The 20,389-nt window shown below is 42.3% G+C and overlaps 1 protein-coding gene across 6 annotated transcripts in view; it reads left to right on the top strand.

The window, feature by feature from the left end:
- The window catches only part of KLF12 (KLF transcription factor 12), a 263,442-nt gene that overhangs the window by 50,943 nt on the left and 192,110 nt on the right, over positions 1-20,389 (top strand). The gene's annotated exons all lie outside the window — the stretch shown is intronic.

The raw sequence follows: 20,389 nt of genomic DNA, 5'->3' as shown, positions 1-20,389 counted from the left end.
TCATATGGAAGCAAAGTACTGAAAGTCATTGCAGCATATCCTGTCTCTTGTCTCTTACTGACTGGCCTTTCTAAAGTGCCCGTTGGCATCATATCTAACAGTTATATAGCACTTGTGGGTTAACTTAATTTTCTTTTGAAGCATGCCTGTAATGTAAAGGGAAAGAGTGCTGAGGAATAAAAGTATTCCTGTGGACTCTTCATCTCCTTGTTTCACTCACTGTTTCATGAGTGCAATTGCATTGAGGCATGATCCCACTAAAGTTTAATGAGAAAATGTATAGCTCTGTCAACAGTAGATGAGTCCTGAGACGATTTCAGAATTGCAAGAAAAATGAAATGGTTGTGGGGCCACAGAACATGATCTTCTGAGGTCTTGCTGATGAATCCCTGACATCTCTCTATCTTGATGATGCCATTCAAAAACATAAGTGTTGTCTTATGTTACTTAAAAATTCTATGCAAAGTTCGTGATGTTATTGAAGAATGTAAAAATTCTGGAATGTGTTTTAGTTTTGCAGTGACAGTTGGCAGTTGCCATGTTGTCCTGTTTGTCTGCCAGATCTGGTTCTAATGAGACAGACTTAGCAAACCCCGCACCTCACCATGCCAGAAGCAGTGGTCTCCATCTCCCCTTCTCCTTCCATTTATACTCCCTTCCATGTACTGATTTGGCCTCTGGGCAAGCAGATTCAGTTCATTAAGGTGACTGGAAATTAATTACTTTAAAAAGTCAATTGTAATTTTGCCTATTTGGTGACCTTAGTTCTCCAAAGTATTCAGATGAACATCAGAGGAGATGAACCTCTCATGAACAAGAGTTAATGAGGTGAATCCAGAGTGGGGAAAGGGGATGAAAGCTGATAGTACCATGCTTTTCATAGAATTGCAGAATGGTCAAGAGTTGGAAGGCACCTTAAAGCTCGTCGTGTTCCAACCCTCTGCCATGGGCAGGGATACCTTCCACTGGACCAGGTTGCTCAAAGCCCCATCCAAACTGGCCTTGAGCACTTCCAGGGATGGAGCAGCCACAGCTTCTCTGGGCAACCTGTGCCAGTGCCTCCACCACCCTCACAGTAAAGAATTTCTTCCTAATGTCTAAGCTGAAGCTCCCCTTTCTCAGTTTAAAGCCATTCCCCCTTGTCCTATCACGGCATGCCCTTGTATAAAGTCCTTCTCTAGCTTTCTTGTAGGCTTCCTTTAAGAACTGGAAGGCTGCTCTAAGGTCTCCCCGTAACCTTTACTTCTCCAGGCTGGACAGCCCCAACTTTCTCAGCCTGTCTTCATACAGGAGGTGCTCCAGTCCCCTGATGATCTTTGTGGCCTCCTCTGGATTAATGGTGCCCTTCATCAGGAAATGTAACTGTCTTGTCCTAGTAGAGTTGCTGTTCTGCTTTACCACTGAAGGAGCTGTGGCTGGGTGCACAAAGGGTCTCCTAGGTGGTACAGTGTGAAAAACAGAACTACAGTTGGGAACTACTTGTGCTGAGTTTGAATTATTCCTTAGAAGGACACTGCAATTCTTAATGTGGTTTGATTTTTAACTTCATAAAAAGAAATTAAATATTAGGTTAAGTATGAATTAAGGAATGCAAGAAGTAAAATGGATAATTAAACTGAAACCATAGTTTGTTTTTTTTTTTCTGAAGTACAGCTTTTAGATGCATCTCAGTCTATGTCAAGAGTTAGAAACCGTTACTGGCACAGTCAAAACCTATTTTTGGAATTGTATGACAGCAGTGATTTTAACAAGGGACTTGGTGCTTGGAGACAGTGAGTAAACCTTTGCTGTGCTCTGAAGCAGCTCATGCTTCTGGATTCAGCGGGTGTCCCGGGCACCACACATAGTTCAGTCACATATTTGCATATGGAAAAAGAAAACACTAGAACTATAGCATTACTAATACCTTATCTTGTACGATTAGCTACAAATTTATGATATTGAAAATTTGAGCTAGACCAATGTGTTGCTTGGTTTGTTTTTTTTTTTCTCTTGCCTCAGTCTGTGTTTATACAGTGTAGTCATAATTGAAAGTGTCATAAATCTGTGGGGTTTAATGAAAGTTAATATGTAAAACTGTTCTTGCCATACTTTTCTTAATACTTCCCAACACAATAATTAACTTAAATCACCCGCGTTTCCCACTTCAGAATCTGTAAGGGTGAACCTGGGCTTGTATTTTTACAAACAACAGTGTAACAGTGAATCTAGATTGTTAAGCCTTCTTAGGCAACATGTATTTATCCTCCTTCCTTCTATCCCTTCCCTGGAGAATGTGGGTTAAAAGTTAAAACATCTCAGTCTTGTGACTGTATTTTAAGAAAGAGGATACTTTGCTTTCGTGGTTGGGTTTTTTTCTTGGTGTTTGTTCCCCCCGTCCCAAGCTGTATATTCTCTTTAGCATGTGACTCAATATAATATGAAATAATATGAGGTTTTTATTTGAAATTACAGTTACAGTGCAAGGATGGTTATGGGACAGAGAGCTAGACTTTCGGTGTGAACTGTTGGGGTTGTTTTCTTACTGTCCATGGAATACCACTGCCAGCTTCTTGGCTGCTGATTGCTTCCACAAATGCTGAATATCCTGGTGTGACACAACACAGACAAAGGTACAGTCGCTCACGCTTGGGCTTTTCCTGTGGGCGCCTGATGTTGTAGTTCATGAAGAGCTGTGCTAGTGAGCATCCATTCCTGAAGGTGATGGGGACTCTGGACAGATGCCCAGAGGTGCCATGTGCCTAGTGAGCTGGACCAAGGCAGAGCTCCCTTGCTTTCTTCCAGATGTATCCCAAGTATAGATATGTCCCACAACCCAAAACCAAGCATGACCTTCGTGATTTGTGGTTGAAATGCAGGCAGAATTCTCTTCAGGCTGTGGACAAGAGGAACCAGCCTCAAGCTGCACTAGGGGAGGTTTAGACTGGATATTAGGAAAACTTTCTTCACAGAGAGAGTGCTCAGGTATTGGAACAGGCTGCCCAGGGAAGTGATGGAATCACCACCCCTGGAACTGTTCAAAAGCTGTTTAGATGAGGCCCTCAGTGACATGGTTTAGTGGTGGTCTTGGCAGTCCTGGAGTAATTGGTTGGACCCGATGACCTTAAAGGTCTTTTCCAACCTAGTTGATTCTGTGATTCTGTGACTCTATAGGTGTTGCTGAAAACCATTGTTCTAGGGCAGCATTATTAAGTATTTTGGAACTGAGATGCAACCTGGACATTGTGTTATTTTTCTAGAAGCGGAAAGTAATATCATCTAAGATTGCACCAGTTTTCAAGGGAGAAGAGAACTGAACATTTCCTCTGAGTCCTCGGTACTAAGCACAGTCTAACTTAAGCATTGAAGTATAATAATAATTGTGGATTCCATATGTAATTCTGCTGATGCAATCTGTGAAGTCCTGAGTGATTAATATCATGTACGTGACCTGGTGCTTCATTCACAGATGATGGAAAGCTACAGAAATCTGTTCCTCCTTCTGTTTCATCATGTGATTCTTATTCTTTGTTTATACATAAAAATCTGAAACTTGAAATTTCCCTTTGGAAGATATTTTATATCTCAGGTGGGTTATAACATGCTTACATAAAACATACCATGTGTGAGTAGGAGGAAAAAAATACCAATACCAACCAACTGGTGGAGTTATTATTACTTTGCTTTTCACCTCTTGAAAGTTTACGAAGTCTTTGTCAGAACAGCTGATCCAAGATGCAGAAGTTCCCTGGATGTAGTCTGAAGTATGTGCTAGTGATGGCATGTGATTTGGCACTTCAGTAACACAGGTCATTCTTTTCAGCTGAAAGCATATTGTTGCTTTTCTTGTGTACGTGTAAGCTGTGGCTATAGCTGTTGTTACACTAGTGGGCATAATGTGGGAAGAATAGGAAACCTGTGACACAGGAACTGTGTTTTAAAATACGGTTTGTATTACGGGAAAGCTGGAATATCCCTGAACAGTGAGAATTAACAATGCAAACTGTATTTCCGTGGTAAACTGAAGCGGCTGGGTTTTTCACTTCTTCAGAATGCCATGAGCAAATAGGAGGTTCTAAGGTGTGTTAGCAAATGCATACAAATACACAATATGTATTTTTATGTACACACATGCATGCATAGTTGTGATTATGCATTCTGAAGAAAAACTGCAATTATTTTTTAACATTTCAGAAGGAAAATAAGGTTTGGGTTTTTTTTTTCTGTCTCGTTGTAAGAATGCTACGTGTGTGAAGCTCCCTAGTTCAGATTTTTCTCTGAATTCTGGGTCTCAAAAATATGTGTCACTGGAGTGGGATCTTCCTAGACTCAAAAAACTGCATTGCCAAAGTCTTAATGGTTGAAGAAACCTAATATACACAGGGGAAAACTCAGAATGTTAGGCAGTTTGGTGAGGTTGCTCCCACCCTTGTGTAATCAAATGTTGAAAGTCCCCAAGGATGGAGATTCTGTGACCTTTCTAGGCACTCTGTTGCAGTGTTTGATGTCCTTTTTCATAAAGCCTTTTCCTTTTTGAACTTTCTTAATCAGAATGTCACTTGCTGCAGGTGTGTCCTTTGCCTCCTGTCCTGTGTGTGAATACCTCTGAGAAGAGTTGGGTTCTGTTGTCTTTGCCACTGTATTAAGTAGTGGCAGAGAGCAGTCAATTCCCCCTGCAACCTTCCCTTGCCCAGACTGAACAGCCCCAGCTCTCTCAGCCTGATGACCAGCACCATGTGCTCCAGTTCTTGCAAACTCATTGGCCTGCCTTGGATTCCCTCTGCTGTGCTTATGTCTGTCCTGTCTTGTGCTGGGAAGCCCAGCATTGAACCTAGAACTCCAGATGTCTCACCAGTGCTGAGAAGAGAGGATCACCTCCCTCAACCTGCTGGTGATGCTCTTCCTATTGCAGCCCAGGATGCTGTTAGCATTCTTTGCCGTGAGTGCCCATTTTCCCTGCCCATGTCAGGGAGGTTGGAACTAGATGATCTTAAAGTCCTTTCCACCCCTGACTGTTCTATGATTCTATGATTCTGGCTCATGGTCACCTTTTTGCCCACCAGGACCTCACCTGCTTCTCTGCTAAGGTGCTTTCCAGCTGGCTGGTCCCCAGCATCTACTCATGCATGGAGTTATTCCTCCCCAACTGCAGGACCTGCTGTTTGCTTTCTCTGAATGTCACAATGTTCTTTGCCAAGCCATTTCTACAACTTGATAAGATCCGTCTGAATGGCAGCGCTTCCTTTGAGGGTGCTCACGGCTTCTCCAAATTCTGTTTCCTAAAAAACTGCTGAAGGTATTCTCTGTCCTGTCATACCATTTTTAATGAAGCTGTTTTACATTACTGACACCTAGAAATTTGCTACTGGTAGGACTTGGAGTAGCTGGTGAATATGTTTCGAGGCCAGTGGTCCAGCTGGCTTTCCACCTACTTTTTAGGCCAGTAATTGGAGGACAAGGACAATTGATTTGGTGCACATAATAAATCATAGGGTGTTCTTCGCTTTATTCTAGATAGCAGTTTTAACCCTTTCTCATACAGACCTCACATCTATTAAATTACTTTTCTGTTTTATTTTTGAAATATAAATTAATATCAGAATTTCCGGTTGTTTTTTTTTGTTGTGTTCTTTTTTAATGCTGTTTCGTTGCACCTCTCCCCACACACCACGTGCAGCCTTGGTGGCAGGGCTTCCTGTCAGCGTGTGAAAGAAAACCCAATGCTTGAGCCTGTTCATGCAGGAAGGAATTGCTAAAAATGGCAATGCTGGGTCACTGAGGCGTGAGCAAGCCAGCAAAAATTCCCAAATACACCTGTTTTAAAGTAAATAGGAGTGCACAGTCACAAAAAAACAGTTGGTTGCTGGACTCACCTGCTGCTTCCCTGAGACAAATCTCATTAAAAAAATGCTAGACTTATGAACAGAGCAAAGTAAGTGTAATGCATAGTCTTCCATTTGCTGTATTTTTTAAGAGATACTGTGTATCTTGTTTTATACTCAGGGTTTGATGATTTCTTCCATGGTGGCAGTAAGCTAGATGGTCTTCATTATCATTAATAGTTCTCCATTTCCATTTCTGAGAATCAGAGAAAATGCAAATGCAGTAGGGTGAGTTGCAGTAAACATGTGTTTATTTCTCTTCTCTACGTTTCAGTGGCATTTGAGTCTTTCTTCTTTTTCCCTTCCTGCTATTCCCTTTCCATTCCTGTTAGTCTGCCCTTGTCTTTCACGAGTGTGTGCTGATGTTTGTTACTGCTTTTAACAGCATTGTTTTCTTATGTGACTGTAACATACAAGGGAAGATAATTAAAAGTTACATAATTGCTCTGTATAGGGGAATGCTTACGATAATGGATTTATTAATACAGTTTTCAGACAGTTCATCCCTAAGGCATAGTACAGGAGTGAAACATTCTGTCTGACCGGTACTCATTAGAATGCATCTGAATGTCCAGGATTCTTATAGTTAAAACTATATTAACATTGTATGATAAAATTCTAATTAAAAAAAGTAGTTTGCAAGGTTTTATGTATGCAACAGAAAAAAAAAAGTGGTATCATTTGTGATGACTCTCTGGGTGTGACTAATCGGATGTAACCAAATCCCAAGAGATCAGAGGTATTTAGAAGTGCCTGTACATAGTAATAATACCTCCTGCATGTGGTTACCTTGAGAGTGTCTACATTTCCATGTGTCCTTTTACTGTACTAAAAAGATTAATATTTTTTTTAGTGGTGAGAATAGTGTTATTCTGGGTGGATTCATGACCAGTCATTACTAACATATAGCCTATGTACAGGTTTACACTTACAGATTTACATTTATGTCTTTATGTACCTTGAGTTGAGATGAATTGAAATAAAAAAAAGAACCAAAACCCACATATATACACATGGACCAAGTACTGACATTTGTATTTCACTAGGGATCACAACCAATTAGATCATCAGCTCCAAGGACCTTTGTAATGACCTAGATGTGCCAGCATTAGAGTTCAGCAGTATCCCTAAACTTCGACTGACTGGGGTTAACACAGCCTTGCCTCTCTTAGGAAATAAATTTAGCCAGGGAAACACAGACTTCCGCATGAAGGAGCTGCCTTTTGTCACTCCTGGTGCTGTTTTTGAGGGGGCAGGAATTGTAAAATTTGTCTACCAATTTTAAGAAACTGGAGGACTGATTACTCTTGTTATGGGTTGTTTTTTTCCATGTAAAAGACTACTATATTATATCATACTAAGGAATGAAAATGTATTTTTCTTAACGTTGCCTCTTGTTCTTGACAGCTAAAACTTTTCGATAATAACTCATATTGCTTTTCATCTTTAAAACATTTTGCAGACAGTATCTGTGATAGTTGATCTGCAAAACAACCTTAAAAGGCATCAAATTTATTGGAATTAGTCATATTTTATGGGGGGGTTAATCCTAATTTTCCACTGAAAAAATGTTTCCTTTAAAGATGTCTATGGGAACAATCGAAGTAAATATCAGAGCTCTTGGCAAACTCCCAGCTGCATGCACTGTCTATTTTTGTTCTATTTGTGGTCCTGGTGGTAAGTTAAAGCAGATGTTTTGTCTTCAGAGTGAATCAGAATGAATCTTGGTGCTACGGGCAGTTTTTCATTGCAAGTCCACTGACTCTGCTCTTGAAGCTTGTCTCTAATGGCTATAATAATGATGTAATGATTTTTGAGGTAATCGCAGCGGTGCAAATTGCTAGGGAGAGACTAGGTGATCTCTTGAGGTTTCCTTCATCCTAGTTCCTACAATCTGTGAATTTTCCATTGATGGCTCTTTAGGTGGCAACAGAGAAAGCTGTGAAAGCAGGAGAGGGCCGGGTGATGAGGATCCTCATCTGGAACACCCCTAGCAGGAGTGGAGGAAGAAGACAGATGCTCACCTAGCTGTGCTGCCTGCTCTTGCTAAATCCTATCAGTTTGGGAACAGCTCAGAAAATGCCATGGTCTTGTCTTCAGGGTGGTCATAGCTTAAGCTCAAGCTAATGTTGATCTGCTTGAAGCTTAGTACTAGTTTAATTGCATGTTAGTGCCCCTCATTTGCATGTAAGAGGTGTTTTGTCTTGGTCTAGCTTGAGAGACAGGAGGGGAAGAGAGGATGACTCGGGCAGGAAGATGAGCCTCAGAGAGGCAGCTCAGCAGTGGTCTTCTGCTGAGGTCCATGGCAAGCCTTCTCCAGCACATAGCCCCATCTTGGTTCCCAAAGCCTTCAGGAGACTTTTATGATCCCTTTTATGGAGGTTTGTGTTGCTCCATCCTCCTTCTACCACCTACTGCTCCAACCCTGTAACGGAACTCAACTCAAAGTCTTGTCTTTGTTGCCCTACTCAAGAGGAGGGAGGGCATGTCATGAGTGTTCAGTCTTTTATCTTAAGAGTTTATTGTCCTTTTCTTTCATGAACCAAGAAACAGTGCTTGTCTTAGAGTGCTGGGTACGAAGTATGACAAGTCTTAGGCAGAGGACCCAGCTGGTACTGCTGTTGCTGTCGCTGGTGCATGGGTCTTCAGGAAACTCAAGAGCAGCTTCTGTGGAACTTGTGCATCTCTGGTACGGCCTAGAGATGTTTGTCTGTTTTGAAGTAATTTGAATGTCATCCCCCTCTACTCTGCTCTGGTGAGACCCCACCTAGGTATTACATCCAGCTCTGGAGTCCTCAGTATAGGAAAGACATGGACCTGTTGGAGAAGGTCCAGAGGAGGGCCGCAAAAATGACCATAGGGAGGGAGCATGAGGAAAAGCTGAGAGAATTGGGGTTGTTCAGCCTGGAGAAGGGAAGGTTCCAGGGAGACCTTACTGCAGCCTTTCAGTTCTTAACATGGGCCTATAAGAAAAATGGGGAGAGACTCTTTAGCAGGGTCTGTTGTGACAGGATGAGGGGTGATGGTTTTAAACTAAAAGAGGGAAGATTCAGCCTGGATGAGAGGAAGAATTTTTTTACAATGAGAATGATCAAGTACTAGCACAGGTTGCCGAGAGAGGCGGTGGATGCACCATCCCTGCAGACGTTCAGGGCCAGGCTGGATGTGGTTCTGAGCAACCTGATACAGTTGAAGATGTCCGTGCTCATTGCAGGGAGTTGAACTAGATGATATTTGAAGGTCCCTTCCAACCCAAACCATTCTATGATTCTGTGATATTAGTACAAACGTTCTTCTGTATTTTGATAATATGCCCCTCCTGAACTCATTCAGTGTAGTGTTTCCTTGTGGGCTCTTTTCAAACTCTATTAAGAAAAGCAACACAGAAAAAATACAACATTACTTCTTTCAGTGTGTGTTTAAAAGAGCATACTTTTTATTTGCTGACATACGGCAGGTTAAGATGTTTACATTTAAGCTCGTGGCTTCTTAATGAATTTGCTTGTTAGGAAGCCACAAGCTCTTTCATTTTGAAGTGGTGCTGGCTTTTTCATATCCTTCTCCACATATCAAAGCCTGTTAAACTGTTGGCCCTGGCCCATGAGATTTTTCTGTACAAGAGGATGACTTACCATATTTGATACCTTAAAGATTAGGGGCCTGTCAAGATTTCCTGACTGCTTGACTCTTGTATGTTCACATGCCTGCTGTGAGCAGTGGGATGTGAAAGCAGCCGGGAGGCTAAATCACCAGACCTACCTCATGTTATTGTCACTTGGTCAGTTGATAAGGGAAAGAGAGATGAGAAAAGTGGGCTTCCTCTCTGTATGAGATGGGAAAATAATCTGACTGTAATGCATCAGTGGGACTAAGAAAAGAAGTTGATGCAGCTGGTCAAAATGGCCCTTAAATGCAAGAAGCCTTCCCCTGTTTACTTTCCCCAGCTGTAAGCCTTCAGTTGCTTACCAAGGCCTAATGGTCTAGGGAGGGATAGTAATAGCCCTGGTGGGAGCAGCTGAGATTTTAACATGTTGATATGCATTCTCTGTGTGGTTTTTTTTTTTTTTTTTTTAATTTATTTATTTTATTTTATCTTATTTTAAATGCACACATCTGAGAGTTTTATTTTCAGTGATTTCTTTTTTATTATCTATTAAATTTGGTCTGTGTAACCAAAATTTATTATTTTTATTACTGTTGACATAGATTACTTTCTCCCATATATATTAAAATTGGTTTGGTTTCCTCCTCTCCACCCAGAAGACTAACATTTGTTTTGTTTTCTAATCCCTAATTCATTGTCTTACGAAAATCAGCAAGTTATAACCTGCTTTGTATTCTAAGACTGAATTACAGTTAATTAAAAATAGATCTATGTAATGGGCATTTTAACAGAATCTTAATTGTGATAACAGGATTCAACTCTGTAGAGGTTATCATTAGGATGATGGCACTTGCCACTTGTGGGAGTATTAGCTGTTTGCAATATTCCTTATGTTTATTACAAAGACATTGCAGCTACCTCTGCTTTTAATAAAACTGTTCGTAGAACATAGAATCATAGAATAGTTAGGGTTGGAAAGAACCTTAAGCTCATCTAGTTCCAACCCCCCTGCCATGGGCAGGGACACCTCACACTACACCATGTCACCTAAGGCTCTGTCCAGCCTGGCCTTGAACACCACCAGGAATGGAGCATTCACAACTTCCCTGTGCAACCCATTTCAGTGCCTCACCACCCTCACAGGAAAGAATTTCTTCCTTATATCCAATCTAAACTTCCCCTGTTTAAGTTTTAACCCGTTACCCCTTGTCCTGTCACTACCGTCTCTAATGAAGAGTCCCTCTCCAGCATCCCTATAGGCCCCCTTCAGATACTGGAAGGCTGCTATGAGGTATCCACGCAGCCTTCTCTTCTCCAGGCTGAGCAGCCCCAACTTTCTCAGCCTGTCTTCATACAGGAGGTGCTCCAGTCCCTTGATCATCCTCGTGGCCCTCCTCTGGACTTGTTCCCACAGTTCACAGTATCACACAGTATCACAGTATGCTAGAGATTGGAAGGGACCTCAAAACATCATCTAGTCCAATCCCCCTGCCGGAGCAGGAACACCTAGATAATGTTACACAGGAATGTGTCCAGGCGAGTTTTGAATGTCTCCAGGGAAGGAGATTCCACAACCTCCCTGGGCATCCTGTTCCAGTGTTCTGTCACCCTCACTGAGAAGAAGTTTCTTCTCAAGTTTAAGTGGAACCTCTTGTGTTCCAGTTTGTACCTATTACCCCTTGTCCTATCATTGTTTGCCACTGAGTAGAGCCTGGCTCCATCCTCGTGACACTCCCCCTTTATATATTTATAGACACTTATAAGGTCACCCCTCAGTCTCCTCTTCTCTAAACTATAAAGACCCAGCTCCCTCAGTCTTTCCTCATAAGGGAGATTCACTCCCTTAATCATCTTGGTTGCCCTGCGCTGGACTCTCTCCAGCAGGTCCCTGTCCTTCTTGAACTGAGGGGCCCAGAACTGGACACAATATTCCAGATGGGGTCTCACCAGGGCAGAGTAGAGGGGAAGGAGGACCTCTCTCGACCTACTAACCACCCCCCTTCTAATACACCCCAGGATGCCATTGGCCTTCTTGGCCACAAGGGCACAGTGTTGGCTCATGGTCATCCTGTCGTCTACTAGGACCCCCAGGTCCCTCTCCCCTACACTGCTCTCTAACAGGTCGTTCCCCAGCCTATACTGGAACCTGGGGTTGTTCCTGCCCAGATGCAGGACTCTACACTTCCCCTTGTTATATTTCATCAAGTTATTCCCTGCCCAACTCTCCAGCCTGTCCAGGTCTCGCTGGATGGCAGCACAGCCTTCTGGCGTGTCAGCCACTCCTCCCAGCTTAGTGTCATCAGCAAACTTGTTGATAGTACACTCAGTTCCCTCATCTAAATCATTGATGAATATATTAAATAATACTGGTCCCAGTACTGACCCTTGAGGCACTCCACTAGTTACAGGCCTCCAACTGGACTCCACAGTTCCATGTCCTTTTTATGTTGAGGACACCGGAACTGCACACAATACTCCAAGTGAGGTCTCAGGAGAGCAGAGTGGAGGGGTAGGATCACCTCTTTCGACCTGCTGGTCACCCTCCTTTTGATGCAGCCCAGGATACGGTTGGCTTTCTGGGCTGCGAGCGCACACTGAAGCTGGCTCGTGTTCATTTTCTCATCAACCAACACCCCCGACTCCTTCTCCACAGGGCTGCTCTGAATCTCTTCTCTGCCCAACCTGTAGCTGTGCCTGGGATTGCTCCGACCCAGGTGTAGCACCTTGCACTTGGCATGGTTAAACTTCATGAAGTTGGCATCAGCCCACCTCACAAGCGTGTCAAGGTCCCTCTGGATGGCATTCCTTCCCTCCAGTGTACCAACAGAACCACACAGCTTGGTGTCATTGGCAAACTTGCTGAGGGCGCACTCAATCCCACTGTCCATGTCAACGACGAAGATGTTGAACAAGACCGGTCCCAACACCAATCCCTGAGGGACACCAGTCGTTACTGGTCTCCAGCTGGACATTGAGCCATTGACCACAGCTCTTTGTGTGTGGCCATCCAGCCAGTTCTTTATCCACCGAGTGGTCCATCCATCAAATTGATGTCTCTCCAAGTTAGAGACAAGGACGTCGTATGGGACAGTGTCGAACGCTTTGCACAAGTCCAGGTAGATGACATCAACTGCTCTACCCCTGTCCATCAGTTCTGTAGCCCCATCATAGAAGGCCACCAAATTGGTCAGGCAGGATTTCCTCTTAGTGAAGCCATGCTGGCTGTCACCAAGCACCTTGTTGATTTCCATTTGCCTTAGCATGCCACCCAGGAGAATCTGCTCCAAGATTTTGCCAGGCACAGAGGTGACACTGACTGGTCTGTAATTCCCTGGGTCATCCATTTTCCCCTTCTTGAAAATGGGGGTTATATTTCCCTTTTTCCAGTCATCAGGAACTTTACCTGACTGCCATGGTTTTTCAGGTATGATGGCCAGCGGCTTTGCAACTTCATTCTCCCGGTCCTTCAGGATCCGTGGATAGATCTCATCAGGTCCTGTGGACTTGTGAACGTTCAAGTTCTTAAGATGGTCTTGAACCAGATCCTCTCCTATATTGGGCTCAAGGTCTTCCTTCTCACAGTCCCTGCATCTGCCTCCTAAGACTTGGGTGGTTTGGTCAGAGCCTTTGCCAGTGAAGAGTGAGGCAAAGAAGTCATTCAGAACCTCAGCCTTCTCCAAATCCTGTGTAGCCAGTTCTCCTGATAGCTTTCGGAGAGGGCCCCCGTTGTCCCTAGTCTGTCTTTAATTCTTAATATACCTGTAGAATCCCTTCCTGTTATGTTTTGACATCTTGCTATATACAGTGATAATGTGCTGATTGCCTCTCTGCTGCTGTCAGTATTTTGTGTGTGGTGGTGTTAGTAACTCAAGTTTGCCAGTGTAATGATGCTTTTATAATTGCTTTGTCTTTGATAACAAAACCCTTTTCAATAAGAGAGCTTTGTGTGAGACAGCCTCTGTTTCACTGGTGTCTTGGAGCAGGTAGCACCAGCCACCTGTGCTGCTACCAGTGAACTCAGAATATTGGAAGCTCAAAATAACAGAGAATCCTTGTATCTAGTGAATAATGAGGAGCACTGCTTAGGATGTAGAAGAAATACTTGTTTTTTAAAAGGCCCCAAAACCCCACCTTGCAACGAATGGGGTGGATAGGGAGATCCAGCTGTCAAGAGGGGAGCGTTTCACTTCCTGGGTCACGCGTCAATGGGAGCAGGGTCCAGTGGTGTGTGTGTGTCAAGGGTGGCTGTAGGGATCATGAACCTGAGAGAGGTGGGATTACACTTGAGGCTTGTTGTCTGGGTGACTGCAAATGTTTCTGTGTTGGGTAGCATGGAAAGAAGAACCGGTGTAACTCATGGGATTAAGTTGTTGGGAGAAAAGGTGGGGAGACTTCTGTGACACTGATGGTGGATGGGGGGCAACCACTTGAAATCAGTGTAATTGTGACAACAGCAGCTGTGCTTGCTATCTCTTACTTAAATGACAGGATTATTTTTTAATAGTTAATGAAATTATGAGGAAGCTCGTAAACTACTTAATGCTAGTTAGGTGCATTCCCAGTGTTAGACTGAGAATGAAGATCCCGGAGCATCTTCAGCTAACACATTTCTCATACTGCCAGTTAGTTTAACCACTTTGTTAAGCAATTGAAGTCATGTACCATGTCCTGTGTTCCTGCAAATCAAAAAAGTAATCAAAGGGAATTGATAGAAAAACAAAAGCTTAGATTGTCGAGGAGCTGCTGAAACTCGATCCTCAGGCAAGTGATGGGTATTGTTGTTCGTGTAATTCATGTTGTTCTGAGTCTGGACAGTTTGTAGGGGTTGCAGATAGTGGTGGTCAGCTAGGAATAGCTTTGAGTGTCTTGGATAGAAGTCTTTGAGCCTTGACAGGGGCGTATTTCATTCAAAACAAGTGTCCATACTGCCACTTCTACATCATTTTTCTGTTCAGTGTGGAATATTGGGGGAAAAAAAAAACAACCCCCAACAAAAAAGGATTCTCCTCAGTTTTAATCTCCTCTAGTCTTTGCATAGTCTATTGTTATTAAATAATTTATTAATGCTGTTTATTAATTTATTTGTACCGTCTTCTGTGAGAGATAATTAAATGTGATGAGTCCACTTGCTAGCTTCTAATGGGAGTGGTGAGGGCCATTTGGGATTTGGGATTTATTGGTTTTCCTGAGGTGAGACTGAGTATGGGACTAGCCAGTCTGGCTGAGCTCCAGGACAAAAATCCTTTGGTCTTTAAAATTGTGTTTCCCCCATGCAATACAGGATTGTTTCTTTCTAGCTTAATAAACCAAGCAATGCAACTTCCTTACTATCCTTAGTTTCTGTTTTTTTATAATTCTTTTCATATGCTGGTGTCCATGTAACTGATGAGCAGTATTAACTTCTATGCATCACCTTGGTATGCAGGAAATGTGGTGTTGCCAATTCCTGCTTGACAGTAGTGTTTAACAGTTTCAAGTTACTTTTTTTTTTTCCCCCCTCCAAACTCTTTTAAAAATGGGATGCCTTTCCAAGTCTGCCTGGCTCTATTGAAAATAATGACTTTGGAAGTCTTAAAAGTTTGAGGGTTTGATCTGGAGAACAAAGGAACCCAGGACTTGTTTAAAAAACTCCAAAGCTCTTAAAACTTTTACTGCCCTTCACTCTGCAGGCAACTTAGTGCCATTTTGTGTAAAATACTTCTTTGGTAAAGAGCAGTTGCTGGGCTGCCTGCAATGACAGTAACTCAGGCCCTTGAACTGCCTGTTTCTCTCCTTTAACTACAGAGCCATGAAGGGCAGCTAGCACAGGTGTAGATATCTGTAGGTATGTGAGATGAGATCAACCCGCCAACTGGCAAGAACTTTATCCACTGAAGTTATTCTTCAGGTTGTATTTTCTGGGCTGTGAATGTGACTAATTGCTGAGCCATGGTTAAGGGGGTTGTTTGTCCATGTTGGTCTGCAGAATGAAATGGCATTGGCTTAGTGGTTGCAGATGGTGAGTCCTGCAGGCTGCTGCAGTGATCTCAGTAGGAGTCTGGAAAGTACAAATTACCTTTGGAAATTGGGCTACTTCTGGTATTTGCTTTTAAATATGTAGTCAAGATTTGCAGATTAATTCCACCCCTAGAAATCTGAATAAAATAGTACATTCAATTATTCCCCAATGTTCCACTGCACCCGAAAACATCTAAGTGATGGGAGAGCTATCAGACAGGGGAGAAGCAAATATATTTCTATTTAGATAAGGACAGGACAACAACCAGAGCACAAGGGCTATGCGAACAGGAAGAGAAATGACAAGAGCTGGGTAGGCTGGTGGAATATGACCAGGTTGATCTCTGAACACATGCACCTTTTCCTAAAGTTAATCATGGCTTGTGTTGAGCTTTACAGAGGGATGGAGAGTTTCCAGCGGAAATTCTCCAGGAACACTGTTGCAGTCAATTCTGCTACTCCCAAATATACCAAGTGTACAAGTACGCTTCAGTGACTTTCTGTGGTAGTACAGTTATTAATAAAAGGCTTGTAGCTACTGAATCTTGTAGGGGAGCTGTTTCAAGCCAGTCAATGCCTGATGGAAATGTTGTATAGTTAAATGTGGGAGCTCTCCCTTTTTGAGCTTTTTACTTACAATATGCTGAGGGATAATTAGTAGTAATAATGCTGGTCTGCTCTTTCAACAAAGGGCAGGCTAGGAGAAAAGACATCAAAAATTAGCACTGGAAACACCCATGGTCAGTTGATCAATTTTAGAGTGTGCCTTCAAATGAAAATAGACACCCATTAGCTGCGTCTGTAAAATGCCAGCCAAATAGACTCCTTAAACTGATTAATAGCATCGCTGCTGTCGTATAGTGCCCCCCAGTTTATAGCCTGAATATGTACCCAGACCTTCACATACATAGATTTCATGATGTTTTATTGAAAAAGCATTTTATTGGTATATTTCAAATGGAAAGCAAAAGAAGGGGCTCAGATTGTGATGAATTCAGTGCTAAAATTTACTGTAGGTTGAGCAAAGGCAGGAAGGAGTAGGAGCTGAACATTACTACCCATTGTGTTAAGCAGGATGCATTCAGGTGTTGATTTTCTTTTTCCTTGGAATCATAACTCTGAGCCTGGAAATTAGGATGATTGGGTTTCTTTGGTGTATACCACAGCTTGGGACAGTGTTTGCTTGGTTTACTTTGCTCTTTTTTCCCAACTTTGGGGTAAATTGTTGACGTTTGTCCTCTCAAGCTGCTGTGGCTGTGCTAGCTATAGAGGTAAGTGCTGCCTCATGTTTATTGCCACCTGTTCTGGAGGATCAAACCAGGTTTGTTTGATCAGTTTGGTAGCTTTTTTGCTAACTTACCTTGCACTGATTGCTGCAGTGAGGTGGGACTCACTCATGTAGCTCAGTGGGCACCTCTGAGGAGGTGACCATCTCCGGATGGGGCTTGGTGAAACAAGGTGTTGGCTCTTGCTGCCTGTGCCAGCTGTAGAGACATCAGTGCTGATTTTGCAACTGCCTTCTGGTGATGTATAAACTTATAGCTTGTTTAGCTTTCTCTGTTGCTTGTGGGAATGGTTTTGTTTCCTCTTTTAAAGAGAAGTTTAATGGGCTCAGCTTATTCTGGTTTTGCATATTCTTTATCTGATTTTGCTGTGGAAGTTGGCACAGGGTGCTCAATGCTATGGTGAGGGGAAACCTGTATGGTATTTCATCTGCAGTGGGATGATGGCTAGTGCACAGCATAAAAGAAGACATGCCAGGGTTTATATAAGCGACTACATATAAACAGGGTTACATTTTTTTCTTCCTACTCTGATTTTTCCATTGTCCTGGTGTTCCCTCTGAGGGCAGCTATGAGGAGGCTCTCTGCAAAGTTTTATGCTGCATAAGAGTAGTGTTTGCCAGCTGGGGCAGAACTGATCTGTTTCAGACATTCATGTGTTTCAGACTTTCTTGCAGGCTAAATCTCTGGTACCTGTGCTCTGTTACCGAACCATGGGATGCTTACTGCAGCTGGGTTTATGGGGAGCAGATTTTGGCACAAGTATGCACTGAAGTTGTACTTGTTCCTTTGGACTTGTAGCATGTGGCCATAGGTGATCATCCGCCCTCCCTTAGATAAGTAGTTGTGGGGTTGCCATCGCCACGTGGAACATCAGGTCCATACAGAAACTGATGCTCTGCTCTGCCAAGTGTCCTAAAGAAACTGGTGACCTTAGGCTATTTCATTTGTAATTGCATACAGGTGCAAGGATTATTTGTTCTTCTGATGGTCTCTGGGATTCATCAGCCTTTGAACAGGAAATAAAGAAAAAACTTGGTTTGTTTTTCAATGGGTTAGAATATAAATGAAGATTGTCTTGCAGCGTTGAGAAAAGAGCATAAGGACTGTTTCCTGTACTGCAAGTAGAGCTGACTCGATTCTGTACCGAGCATAAATGTAATTTGAATAAAAATATCAAACCAGAAGAGGCAAAGTGGGCGATAGCATTTGGTAATGCTAATCCTTATTAGCAGGGTGAAATAAAAATAAGATACCTGTACGGTTAGGTCTTTTTCTGTGCAACCTCTATAGTCAATCTAGTCTCCTGATGAAAGATACACTGGAGAGGTTGGTCTTTATTTCTTTCACCATTGTGATGATACGGAGAAATCACTGCCAAGTTGCTTCCCTCTTATCCTACTTGAAACATGAGTACCTTAGGGATGCCTTTCTTTTGGATTTCACACTTTGACTTTGTTTTTAGTACACTTAATCACTTTTTTTTTTTAAGAAACACAACATAGATGATTCCAACTTGTAATTAGGAATAACAACTTTTAAATTACTACTGTTTCATAATTTCTTTCAGATGCTTGTAAGCCCTTACGAGTAGAAATCTTGGATTGGCATTATCTGGAGAATAATATGTACTGTTGTCATGGTTTAAACCCAGTCAGGCAACTCGTTCACTCACTCCCCCCCTCCTTCTTTCCCTCCCCCTGCTCCCGGAGGGATGGAGAAGAGAATCGAAAAGAATGCAACTCCCACGGGTTGAGATAAGAACAGTTTAGTAACTAAGGTATAACACAAATCACTACTGCTACCACCAATGATAATAATGATAAAGGAAATAACAAGGGAAGAGAATACATCACCTCACCACCAGCCGACTGATAACTCACCCCACCCCAGCCCGACCAAGCACCGACCCATACCTCCTCCAACCCTGCAGACTCCCAGTCCTTCCGGGTAACTCCCAGTTACATCCTGGGCATGACGTGCTGTGGTATGGAATACCTCTTTGGTCAGTTTGGGTCAGGTGTCCTGTCTCTGCTTCCTCCTGGCTTCCCCTCCTCCCTGGCAGAGCATGAGGCTCACAAGTCCTTGGCCGAATCAAAACATCATTGTTATCAGCTTTGTTCCCAGGCCGAAAGTCAAAACACTGCACTGCACCAGCTACCAGGAAGGAGAAAAATGACTGCTACTGCTGAACCCAGGACAACTGTTTTGTTGAAGAAAGTCTGAAAATAGGGGGAAAAGAGAGACTGAAAATAAGGGGAAAAGATCACTTTTTTTTTTTTTTAATAATTCCAGTTCTGCATGGGTTCAGAAAAACAGTTAAATTTTACAGCTTGGCTGAACATGTTGTGTTGTTTTCATGGTGTACCAGAAGTATGCTTTTGGCAGCTTCTTTAATGCAATTATTTACAAAAAATATTTAATTCACCAAAAATTTGTGGGTGTATGTGTGCATGTTTTTATATTCATGCATATATATGTGTGTATATAAATATATGCATGTATGAAACTGTAATTCTTGTAACAAGAAAAGGCCCACTGCACCCTTTGACTTTGCACACAGGCTGGTAAATAAAATTTTAACTCTAATGTGGAGTTTGAACTATGTGCGAGGATAAGGTGGTGAACTAAGAGACCTTGCACTGAGAGTGTGCGCTGTAACGTGAATATTTCCTTATGTCACAGAACGTGTCCAGAGTGATGTGTGGCTGTGTTTATCAACATTCTCTTTTATTTATACCTAATGAAAAACAATGTCGTTCTGTCTAAACTAGCATTGTGAAGGGAGTATCTAGGTTTCAGAGCTATCCATTCAAACAACTGAGAGTGTCAAAGGTAACTATTTCTAGAATCAAACTTCAAGGGGATATATTATTCTGCTGCGCTTTCCTCCCTCCCTGCAATTTATTGCACTCTTATGGATTGACTACTGATTATTACCTAAATCCAGGCATTTGAGGACCCCATTACTTCTATAAGTTTTAACTAAGTCTTTTTTTACCTTTGCAGTTTGTCAGTGTGCACACTTTCTAATTTTATTTATATACCTTGATACAGTTGAAGATTTTTTTTTTAATGTTACTGAAAAATATCATAATTCCCAGACTAGTAAGTTTCAAAAATTATAAAACGTAGCATATTTGTTTATAACTTTGTCAAACTAGACCCTTAAGTTTTAGAGAGAACAGAGTCCTTGGAATGCATATTTAAGTCCCAGAAAGTCTGGAACTTGTCCTTGAAGCTATTCAGTTCAAAATAATTCATTAATGTAAAATAAAAGACCCCTTAAATAATAGTGGTTTTACTCTTAAGGCTCTACTGAAGGACTGTGTAAGCACTCCTTGAAAGTTTAATCATTGAATAAACTTTTAAAGGGAAAAGGGAGAGGAGCATGGTGTAAAGGTTGTGTGTTTGGTTAAATGAATCATTCATCCACATATGGCCATCTGCATGCTTTTTTCTGTGGAAACCTGTTCTTGAGTATGATTTGGGGGAAAAAGACCCGAACCACAGAAGAACATCACAGCTATACAGTCAGATCGAGCAAAGGATGGATTTTCTTGTGCTGCCAAGAGCCAGATGGTATTGAGGTCATTCTGGTTTGGTGTAAAAGTGTTGGAGGCATCACCCCATGAGGCTCAGCT

The sequence above is a fragment of the Pezoporus occidentalis genome, unplaced genomic scaffold (assembly GCF_034315485.1).
Source record: "Pezoporus occidentalis ecotype Australia unplaced genomic scaffold, CSIRO_AGI_Poc_V1 ctg5, whole genome shotgun sequence".
In the NCBI taxonomy this organism is placed as follows: domain Eukaryota; kingdom Metazoa; phylum Chordata; class Aves; order Psittaciformes; family Psittacidae; genus Pezoporus; species Pezoporus occidentalis.
Note: the sequence above shows the minus strand (reverse complement) of the source record. Positions and strands in the feature narration are given on the sequence as shown.